Source organism: Rhinopithecus bieti, unplaced genomic scaffold, assembly GCF_001698545.2.
Source record: "Rhinopithecus bieti isolate Rb0 unplaced genomic scaffold, ASM169854v2 scaffold_56975, whole genome shotgun sequence".
NCBI classification, from domain to species: domain Eukaryota; kingdom Metazoa; phylum Chordata; class Mammalia; order Primates; family Cercopithecidae; genus Rhinopithecus; species Rhinopithecus bieti.
Window position 1 is genome coordinate 900,908 of NW_016823127.1, and position 10,764 is coordinate 911,671.

A 10,764-nucleotide genomic window follows, 5' to 3' on the forward strand; every position below is an offset into this window, starting at 1 on the left:
CCCCCCCACCCCTCCCGCCTCCCGCCGTCCTCGGGCGTGGGGGCGGAGCCTAGAGGAGGCCTGGGGCAGGGCCACCAGTGATTGGCGGAGAGCGGTGGTCAGGGCATCACGTGGCCCGAGGCCGGTTTGTTTGCGGAAGTGGGAGAAAATAGACGTGCTGAGTAAGCCGAGGTGAGTGACCTCGCAGGTGGGCGGGGCCTGGGGTACCTTCGCCAACTTCCTCCGCGCCACGGACTGCCACGTCTCCGCCGGACCCCCCTGTGGATCTTCCTTGTGTCTCCGATTCTGAGGCATGTCCTACATTGACCCTTATGTGACTCCCTGAGTGCCCCCACCTTCCATCTTTTCATCCCCCAGCGTCCCCAACTCCCATCCCTAGACCGCCCATGTCTCATCTCGAACTTGTGGACTCCAGGGACCCCAGCTTCGACCCTGAGTTCCTCCCCTGTACTCCAGTCTCCTCCGTGTGTCTCCCTCAATATTCCTAACTTCCTGAGTCATTCCATCTCTCGTCTTTCCCCGACTCTCAGTGCCTCTTTAGGCCCCATTGGCCGTCCTCATTTTCCTTTCTGTGCTCTTCTAAGTGCTCCCCACTTCACTTGATTCCCCACTTCACCTCGGTCTCCACCTTTCGTGGTGCATCTACCTATGTCTCACTCCCTGCTTCTCCTGCCCTTTCTCCCTGCCTTTCCTCCCTGCCTTTCCTCTCTCGCGTGCCTCCAGACCTGCCCCCGACATGCTCCCTCCTTCCCCTCAGCCTGGCCACCCAGATCCTGTGTCCACCTCCTGCTCCCACAGATGACTTGGAAGCTGGTGACAGGGAGCATGTGACCCGGGTGACCATGGGACCGGGCCAGGAGCAAGCCCGTGGGTGTGGGACAGGGAGGGCACAGGGCAAGGGGACCTGTGGCCATATTTTTAATGGGCTACCCACATGACCCCAACATATACCTCCCCCTAGCTTCTGGGTCTTTCCCTCACCTGCCTCTTACCCGCCCAACAGGATGTCAGGCAGGTTTGGTTTGGCAACATTGAGGCTCCACCCTTGGGCTGAATACATTGTTTTTGAATGCATTGTTTTTGTTACAGTCTCTGCCTGGAGTTTGGCAGCTGTTGCCTGTCCAAGTCTCAGTTTCCTCATCTGTGACGGAGGACTGTACTTCCTGCCCTCATAAGGCTGCCATTAGTTTCAAAATTTGAATGAGAAAATGTAGAAGGTAAAGCTTTATAACCAGTATGGCCCTGTACAAATACATGACTTTACTGTTGGGTCGTAGGCAGGATTGAAAGGAATGGAAAGGGAAAAGGATAGAATGAGAAGACAAGGAGAGAAGGATGAGCAGGAGGTCCCTTGTCTTTCATTGTATCATTTGGCAATGTTTGTTGATCACCCCTTGTGAGTCAGGCTTGTCTGTATATGTTCTCTTCACCGTTCATTCAGTCATCGTTTATCTAACAAATATTTATGAACTGTCTGATGTTCTAGGCTACCGTTGGTGTAGCCAATGATATTCTCAATTCACATGAGAAAAAGAGGGCGAATGAGTTGCTTGAGATCACACCCATGAGGTTGAAGCTGGAATCTGGCACCAGAGCCTCTGTGGTTGCCCTGATGTGTAAGGTTTTTGCTACTGTTGTCTCAGTGCTTAGGACACTTTTTCTCCCTTCCATGGGTTACTTTCTTGTTCCATGACAGACTCCCCCAAAGGGAGTTTCCCTCTTACTCAGCAGAATGACATCACTAGGAGATACAGAAAGGAGAAATTTAAATACTCTGTGTGTGTGTGTGTGTGTGTGTATCTGCACATATCTGTTGAGTGTGTGTTGGGGAAAGTACGTAGGCAACAGGTAAGGGGCCGTAGTGAAGTGCGTTACAAGCTTCACTTTGTAGAGAGTGGCTCCCTGGGAGGATATGTTATGTATCTTTCACAGTGGATTTTGATAGGGTCATGTCTTAAATGCCTCTTCTCATTTTCGGATGGTGATCTCATCCAGTCTTATTTCTTTAAGTGGCGTCTCTGTTCTGTCAACCCACAAATTTATATCCCCAGTCCAGTCCAGACCTTTCCGTGGAATGACAGACTCAAATATCTAGTTGCTTACTCAGCACCTCAAACTTAGGCTTTTCAAACTTGAAGTATTTATTTATTTATTTTTATTATTTTTTATTTTTTGGAGACAGAGTCTCACTCTGTCACCCAGGCTGGAATGCAGTGGCGCGATCTCGGCTCACTGCAACTCCCACCTGCCAGTTCTCCTGCCTCAGCCTCCTGAGTAGATGGGATTACAAGCATGCACCATCATCATGCCCAACTAATTTTTGTATTTTTGTAGAGAATAGGGTTTCACCATGTTGGCAGGCTGGTCTCGAACTCCTGACCTTAAGTGATCCGCCTGCCTTGGGCTCCCAAAGTCCTGGGATTACAGGAGTGAGCCACCGTGCCAGGCCTCAAACTTAGAGTTTAGAATTGAGCGCCTGTTAGTTCTGCTCTCCATCCCTGACCCTACCCTTCACCAAAACCTGTCCCTCCCACTGTCTTTCTCATCTTAGGCAATGGGAGTATTATTCAGTTGCTCAGGTCAAAGCTGTGACATTGTCCTTGATGCCTCTCTGTTTCTTTTTTTTTTTTTTGAGGCGGAGTCTCGCTCTGTCGCCCGGACTGGAGTGCAGTGGCCAGATCTCAGCTCACTGCAAGCTCCGCCTCCCGGGTTTACTCCATTCTCCTGCCTCAGCCTCCCGAGTAGCTGGGACTACAGGCGCCCGCCACTGCGCCCGGCTAGTTTTTTGTGTTTTTAGTAGAGACGGGGTTTCACCGTGTTAGCCAGGATGGTCTCGATCTCCTGACCTCATGATCCGCCCGTCTCGGCCTCCCAAAGTGCTGGGATTACAGGCTTGAGCCACCGCGCCCGGCCGCCTCTCTGTTTCTTACCCCACACCCAGCCAGAGTGATCTTGTTAAAATGTTGTCTCTTTGCACTGGCCTCTCCTCTCATGGCACACGTCTGGCCCCCTGTTGCTTCTCTGACCTCACTGGCTTCCTTGCTTTTCCTGGAACTTGCTAAACATGTTCCAGCCCCAGGGCTTTTGCATGTGCTCTCTTTGCCTAGATATTCATATGACTTTCATCTCTCTCCATGAGGTACTGATTTAAGATCAATTTCTTGGTGAAGACTTCCCTCCTCGCCCTATCTAAAATTTCACTCTCCACCTCAGCACTTCCTATTGCCATTCTTTGGTTTTTCTCCTCAGTAGTTAATTGGCATCTGAAACCTTTGTATATATTTTACCTGTTAATCTTCTTTATTATTAGTAGCTCTGTCTAAAATATAAGTTCCAGGATGTCAGGGATTTTGTGGGGGTTTTTTTGGTTGATTGTTTGTTTTGGTTTTGAGACAGAGACTCACTCTGTTGCCCAGGCTGGAGTGTAGTGGTGTGATCTCGGCTCACTGCAGCCTCTGCCTCCTGGGTTCAAGTGATTCTCCCACCTCAGTCTCCCAGGAAGCTGGAATTGCAGGCGCATGCCACCACACCCAGCTAATTTTTGTATTTTTTGGTAGAGATGGGGTTTCACTTTGTTGGCCAGGCTGGTCTTGAACTCCTGACCTCAAGTGATCCACCCTCCTCAGCCTCCCAAAGTTCTGGGATTACAGATGTGAGCCACTACACCCCGCCGTGTTTTGTTTTAAGACAGGGTCTCGGGAGGCTGAGGCAGGAGAATGGCGTAAACCCGGGAGGCGGAGCTCGCAGTGAGCTGAGATCCGGCCACTGCACTCCAGCCTGGGCGACAGAGCAAGACTCCGTCTCAAAAAAAAAAAAAAAAAGACAGGGTCTCGCTGTCGCCTAGGCTGGATTGCAGTGACACAATCACAGCTCACTGCAGCCTCGACCTCCTGGACTTAGGCAGTCCTCCCACCTCAGCCACCTTAGTAGCTGGGACTTACAGGCATGAGAGACACCATGCCCGGGTAATTTTTAAATTTTTGTAGAGATGAGGTCTTGCTGTATTACCCAGACTGGTCTCAAAGTCTTGAGCTTAAGTGATCCTCCTTCCTTAGCCTCCTAAAGTGCTGGGATTATAGGAGTGAACTACCGTGCCAGACCAGTCTATTTTGTTTACGGTTGAATCCTCAGCGGTTAGAACAATGCCTGCCACAGTCCATCTCAGTAAATATTTGTGGAGTGAGTCATAACATGGGCCACACTGTACCGTCCCACCAGCCCAAAGATCTCTTAAAGTCACCCCTGTCTCATGTGCTTGGGAGCTCCAGTGACAGTTTTGGGGCAGTTTGCTCCCAGCTGTGGTGCAGCCAAGCTGAGTGAATGAAAGAGATGCTTTTTCCTTTTGTGAGAGGACACTTTGCTCTGGCTCACGTGAGCAGCAGTGCATTTGAGACAAGCCTTTTGGAATCCAAGAGCCTGTAGAGCAAGCCTCGCTCAGCCACTTTCTTTCAGCTTTCTCCTGAAGGCAGTTTGAGGATTAAGAGCCTGATGCTCCGGATTCCAGCTCATTGGGTTCTGATCCTGGCAGATTGTGTAACCTGTGTCCCAGTTTCCTGTGTAATGTGGAGAGACCTGGACCTTTCCTTACAGGTGTTTGGAGGGTTAAATGTAGCAATTCGGCCGGGTGCAGTGGCTCATACCTGTAATCCCAGCACTTTGGGAGGTGGAGGTGGGTGGATCACCTGAGGTCAGGAGTTCAAGACCAGCCTGGTTAACATGGTGAAACTCTGTTTCTACTAAAAATACAAAAAATTAGCCAGGCGTGGTGGTGCGCGCCTGGTATCCCAGCTACTCTGGAGTCTGAGGCAGGAGAATTGCTTGAACCCGGGGGGGCAGAGGTTGCAGTGAGCCAAGATCGTGCCATTGCACTCCAGCTTGGGCAACAAGAGCGAAACTCTCTCTCAGAAAAAAAAAAGTGACAATTCACCTGAACCAGTGCTGAGGCATCAGGTGCCCTGTGGGTGCTGGGCAGCAGTGGGTGCTGATGAGGTGCAAGGGGATGGGATCAAGCCCTTTCCCACTCCTCACTAACTTAGGGAAGAGGTTGGAGTGAGCTGGGATCAGAGGGAACATTTGCAGGGACATTTTGCTGGGAGGCTGCCTTGGATGTCCAGAGGCTCAGATGGGAGCTGACATGACTCGTGTGTTCCTTCAGTGTTTTCCCACCCACGGATTGAGCACCTGGTGTGTGGCCAGCCCTTTGCCTAGTGCTGTTCAAGAGTCAGAGGACACAGGCAGGCACCCGCCCCCCACCACCTGCCACCCCATTTCCTCTCTCGGGGCCTCGATTTCCCCACATGCCAAACAGGGAGAATGATCGCGCCTCGATTTCCCCACATGCCAAACAGGGAGAATGATCGCACCTTCCTTGTTTCTTTTTTTCTTTTTTTTTTGAGACGGAGTCTCACTCTGTCATCCAAGCTTTAGTACAGTGGCGTGATCTCAGCTCACTGCAGCCTCTGCCTCTCAGGTTCAAGAATTCTGTTTCAGCCTCCCAAATAGCTGTGATTATAGGCACCCATCACCGCGCCAGGCTAATTTTTTTTTTTTTGTATTTTTAGTAGAGACGGGGTTTCTTTCTCACCACATTGGCCAGGCTGGTCTTGAACTCCTGACCTCAGGTGATCGGCCCATCTCACCCTCCCAAAGTGTTGGGATTACAGGTGTGCACCCGGCTGCACCTTCCCTGTTTCTTTGTGAGCTTGGAGGTAGATAACAAGCGTGAAACCCTTTGCCAACCATGAAGCATGGTGGCCTTGCGAGAGGCCGGAGGCCAGTGTGTAATGGCATGCGCACGTGCCGGGTGGCAGAGATGGTGGGAGCTGCAGGAAGGAAGTCAGGGCAGCTTGGCACTCTGAGCAGACCCTGAGTTTTCAGCCTGCTCTGTCTTGACTGGGTGGGAGGAGGGTGCTCAGGAGGGTGTCACTGCTGCCAGGTTCTGCTGCCAGGACCATCCAGCAGTTGTTCCAATCATGGGACATCCTGTCGTCAGCAGCTGGGGCTCGTGAGGCCTGATTTCCACCTTGGGCAGTTGTGTGTGTGCTCCCGGAATCCCCCACGTGGCCAGGCCTGTGAGGTCTGCTTCCTGGCCTGCTGCCTGTGGGTTCCTGTCACGCACCTCTCGGGCAGCTGTCCGGCTCCTTTGCTCTCAGCTTAGTCAAGAAGGAAGCAGAAGGCTTGGAGTCTTTTCCTGCTTGGACTAGGAGTGAGCTCAGCCTAAGCACCCTGACTATATATAAAGCTGAACTTTCCAGACTGAAGCCTGGGGAGGGATTAGTCTGATCACTTAGGGCCACTCCTGAAGCAGTGCAGGTGCTGGATACAGGTTCTCCCAGTGGAGGAGCGAACCCCTTGGGGACCTTTAGCCACTGGTGGGATTTGAGCACGATATTTCCATATCCATTATGGAGAGGAGCCTGGCAGCTCAGAGTGGGTGGGAACAGTGTGTGTTATCCCGGTTATCACCTTCAAGGGAATAAAGTGTGTCCGGGGGCTTCAGAGGTGCTGGCCCCGTGGGCTTGTAATTGGGTCCTTCATTCATTCTCATTCATTCATTCACCAAACATTTATTAAATACCCACTGTAAGGAACATCATGCTAGGTGCTTAGGGAAACAAATCAAAGCGGGTGGGGTGGGCAGCCCAAGCCAACAGATGCACCCCCATTCTCACATGGTGTATGTTCCTGTGGGCTGGCCCCTGGGTGGTGTGGGGTGCTGGGGAGAAGGGGCAGGCACACCAGGCTGCAGGGCGGAGGGGCAGGTATGAATTTTCAGAGGAGATGGCGCCTGAGCTGAATCTTGATAGACAAGAAGAGATTTATTCATTTGTCCTTTATGGAGCACACACTCAGGTTAAGAAAGCGGGGAGGACGGACTAAGCCAATGGAGCGTATGTGTGGTATCTCCCGGTGCACTGAGACGTGAGTTTGACGTGTTCTGGGAGGATCGATGGTGCGGCGTGGCTGGAGTAGAGGTGAGGGATGAGCTGGAGGGGTGAGTTGGGCCAGCTCTCATGGATACTGGAGTCTGGGCTTTCCCTGAGAGGTCATGGGGCGCCACTGACCAGGGTCAGCAGGGAGACCTGCAACTGGATTTGCATCGTATAGTGGGCATGGAGGGGTGTCAGGCTGGGTCAGGTACCATGCAGGCTGGAAGGGAGCTCTGGTGCTCTGAGCATTCAGAGCGGGCAGCTGGGCCTTGAAGGATGAGCAGGGGCTCCGGCAGGAACGGGAGAGAGCCTTCTAGGGAGGACGCAAGCGCAGGCCCCTTTCACTCCAGAAAGGCAGTTTTCACACAGACCTTCCAAAGGGGAGGAGAGGGGACTGCCCAGGCCTGGTGGCTGCAGAAGACAGCAACCACCAGAGGGCAGGGACCGCTCCTCTTGTGCCTGAGACCTGCCCAGGGAATTCGTGGCTGAGGAGGAACCAGATTTTTGGGACTGACTTCTCCCTCACCACCCGCCATGAGCGACCCTCTTGGTCCCTGTCCTCTACTGCACTTCTTCCGGGGCTTGGCTCCTCATCGTAAGAGGACCTTCCCTGGGCATGACTAGGGGCATGACTGACATAGCACCCGCTGGACAGGTGACTCTGAGTGACCTGTGTTCACACTGATCACAGCACTAACCACGGCCCCTCCTCTCAGCATGTTCCCCTCTTGAGCCATCCAGTCCCCATGAAAATACTCACTGTTCACGGGTGGGCCAAGCAAGCCCCCGATCTCTGCCTTCCCCCGTGTTCTGATCTGCTTCATCCGCTGTGAAGGCCTCTCTCCATTTCGCCCGCTGGCAAACTCCTGGAAAGTTCAGCTCAGAAGTCATCTCCTTTAGCGGTCCTTCCCCCAGGGGACTGTGCACTCAGCGAAACAGGGACCGGGCTTGGGTCTGTACAGTGACTATTTGTTTTATGAAGCCAGGTAGTCACTTCCAGGGAACTCATCAGAGATTCTCCCATTGACTCTAATCTCCGTCTGTTCCCACTCAAGGTTTTTTTGTTTCTTTGTTTTTCTTTTTTGGTGGACATCAGCTTTAATTTGCCCTTTGTTTTGTTTTGTTTTTGAGACAGGGTCTTGCTCTGTTGCCCAGGCTGGAGTGCAGTGGTACAATCTTGGCTCACTGTAGTCTCGACCTCCTGGGCTCAAGTGATCCTCTCACCTTAGCCTCCCCAGTAGCCGGGACCACAGGCGCCCACCACCATGCCCAGCTAATTTTATTTTATATTTTGTAGAGACAGGGTCTTGCCATGTGGCCCAGGCCAATCTCAAACTCCTGGGCTCAGGTGATCCGCCTGCCTCAGCCTCCCAAAGTGCTGGGATTACAGACACGAGCCACTGTGCCCTACCTTAATTTGCCCTTTGAACATGTACAATTGGGGGCCTCTCTGGGCCTCAGTTTCTTGGTCTCTGAGATGGGATAATAATACTTGTTCCTCCCACCCTTCAGCTCCTCCAGGGGAGCCTCACACCAGCACACTCTCTGTCAGTCTTTCCTGAATGAACCCAGCAGGCGAGCTTGGTTTTGACAGGGGATGGGTGAGCAGAGGTAAGGAAAAAGGCCAGAAATATCTGACTTCCCTTGAGGGTGGGAACCAAAATTGGTACCTGGAAATTGCCTGGCTTGGACAGGCAGAATTGTCACTGTCAACCCCCACCGCCAAAGGTCTTGGGTCTTTGTCTTTCTGCTTGTGGTGTTTGAGAGAGCTGCTTGACGCAGCTGAGGTGGGGTCTGTGTCAGGTGACCTGGGCATCCTGGGCTTGCAGGGAGAAGCCCAGGTGAGGAGCAGGAGGGGCCAGTCATCGGTAGGGAAAAGTGATTGTTTACCCCACAGGAAGGTCAAGGGTAGGAGGCTGTGAGAAGCCAGGGGGAGAGACGAAGTGAGGCATGATTGGGGGGCCCTCACCCAGCGTCCCCCTCTTGCAGCTGTGCTGGGAAGAGCCTGGGCTCCGGGGTCCGGGTGGTGGGGACAGAAGGAAGCACGTGTGAGCACTTTCTCCCTGCTGGCCGCCTTCCTGGTTGGCGATGCTGTGAGTGTTCCAGGATGTGGCCCCGTGGCTGTCATTTCCTTTCTTCCACCTAGTGATAACAATGGCCACTGTTTGTGTGCCCACGGTCGGCCTGTGTCCCAGACACCTTCCCTCCATTGCGTCATCTCATCTTCCCGCCAACCCTGAAGGCTGGATGCCAGCCAGGCCTGTCCTTTCTGTGGCCACACACTGCTGTGGGTGTGTGGGAGGCATCCCCCAGCCCCAGGCCCTGGTGGTGGGGACTCAGGCTGGGGCATTGAGGAAGGAGACTCTGGGGGTGTGGAATCTCTCTCTGATTTCACTGCACCCCTGTTGGCTTTCTCCCTTAACCTGAGGCTCATGGGTGCTGGATGCTCTTGACTCTGCCTTTCCTGGGAGCACCGCTCCAGGTCTCTGCAGGCCCATCCTCGGGGGAGCCTCTCTGCCGCTCTTCCAGGCCAGGCCTGAGCCCCCACGGGTCCCCATCTTCCCGGCTGCAGCCCCCAGAGGCTCAGCCTACACTGTTACTTCCTTTGAAAACTATAATCGCTTTACATAGCGTCTGGAAAATAAGGAAAAGAAAAAAAAAAAGCCCATAAACCCAGCACCCTCATCTACTCAATGGCATGTTTTCTGTCAGTCTATCTTGGTTTGTTTTCTATCAGTCTTTGTTTTTTCTATGCATAATATTTACTCGGTTAAATTTTTGTTTTGACAAACTTTCTGTGAGCCAAGCTTGTGGACGGAGATGAAAAGACGAGCAGCTGCCTTTGAGAAACTTAGACTCTGGGCCAGCCCAGCTGGGCGCCAGCTTTCACTGCTCCACCCACTGGCTGGGTGACCCTGGGCCCGTGAGTTTACCCCTCCGTTCTTTGGTGTTCTCATATGTAAAATGAGGATAATAATAGTAACCAGTTCATAGAGTGGTTGTACAGACAAAATGATTAATGTACAGAATGCTTTCAGGATGGTGCCAGAAAGATGCACCAGAGTGTTTGGTAGGAGGATGACGAAGCTTACAGTCTGGCAGGAGGGGCAGTTGTAACGTGCTGGGGTGTAATAGTACAGATGTGTTTAAAGTGAGGGAGAGCCCAGAGCAAGGAGAGAGAACCTGGCGTCTGGCGATGGTGTATCAAGAACATTTTAGGCCAGGCACGGTGACTCACACCTGTAATCCCAGCACTTTGAGAGGCCGAGGCAGGCAGATCGCTTGAACCCAGGCATTCAAGACCAGCGTGAGCAACATGGTGAGACCCTGTCTTTATAAATTTTTTTTTTTTTTCTGAGACAGAATCTTCACCCTGTCACTCAGGTTGGAGTGCAGTGTGCTATCTCGGCTCACTGCAACCTCCACCTCCTGGGCTCAAGCGATTCTCCTGCCTCAGCCTCCCAAGTAGCTGGGATTATAGGTGTCCACCACCATGCCCAGCTAATGTTTTTGCATTTTTAGTAGAGATGGAGTTTCACCATGTTGGTCAGGCTGGTCTCAAATTCCTGACCTCAAGTGATCCGCCCGCCTCAGCCTCCCAAAGTGCTGGGATTACAGGCGTGAGCCACCATGCCTAGCCTCTATAAAAATTTTTTTGAAGAAATTACCTAGGCATGGTGGTACACACCTGTAGTCCTAGCTACTCAGGAGGCTGAGGTGGAAGGAGGTAGAGGCTGCAGTGAGCCATGATTGAGCCACTGTACTCCAGCCTGGGCAGCAGAGCCAGACCCTGTTTCAGAACAACAACAACAAAAACATTTTTTTTTTTTTTTTT

The 10,764-nt window shown here is 52.4% G+C and overlaps 1 protein-coding gene across 5 annotated transcripts in view; it reads left to right on the forward strand.

Annotated features, from left to right (window-relative positions):
• The first annotated feature begins 13 nt into the window (after positions 1-13).
• PLA2G6 (phospholipase A2 group VI) overlaps positions 14-10,764 on the forward strand; it is a 71,859-nt gene continuing 61,108 nt past the window's right edge. Inside the window, exon 1 of one of the 5 annotated variants that reach the window (XM_017861323.1) lies at positions 14-171. The gene's annotated coding sequence lies outside the window, so the exon portion shown is untranslated. Of the gene's footprint in view, positions 291-1,128; positions 1,218-10,764 lie in introns of those variants that run through there. The other 4 variants (XM_017861327.1, XM_017861324.1, XM_017861328.1 and 1 more) reach the window with 4 other exon arrangements.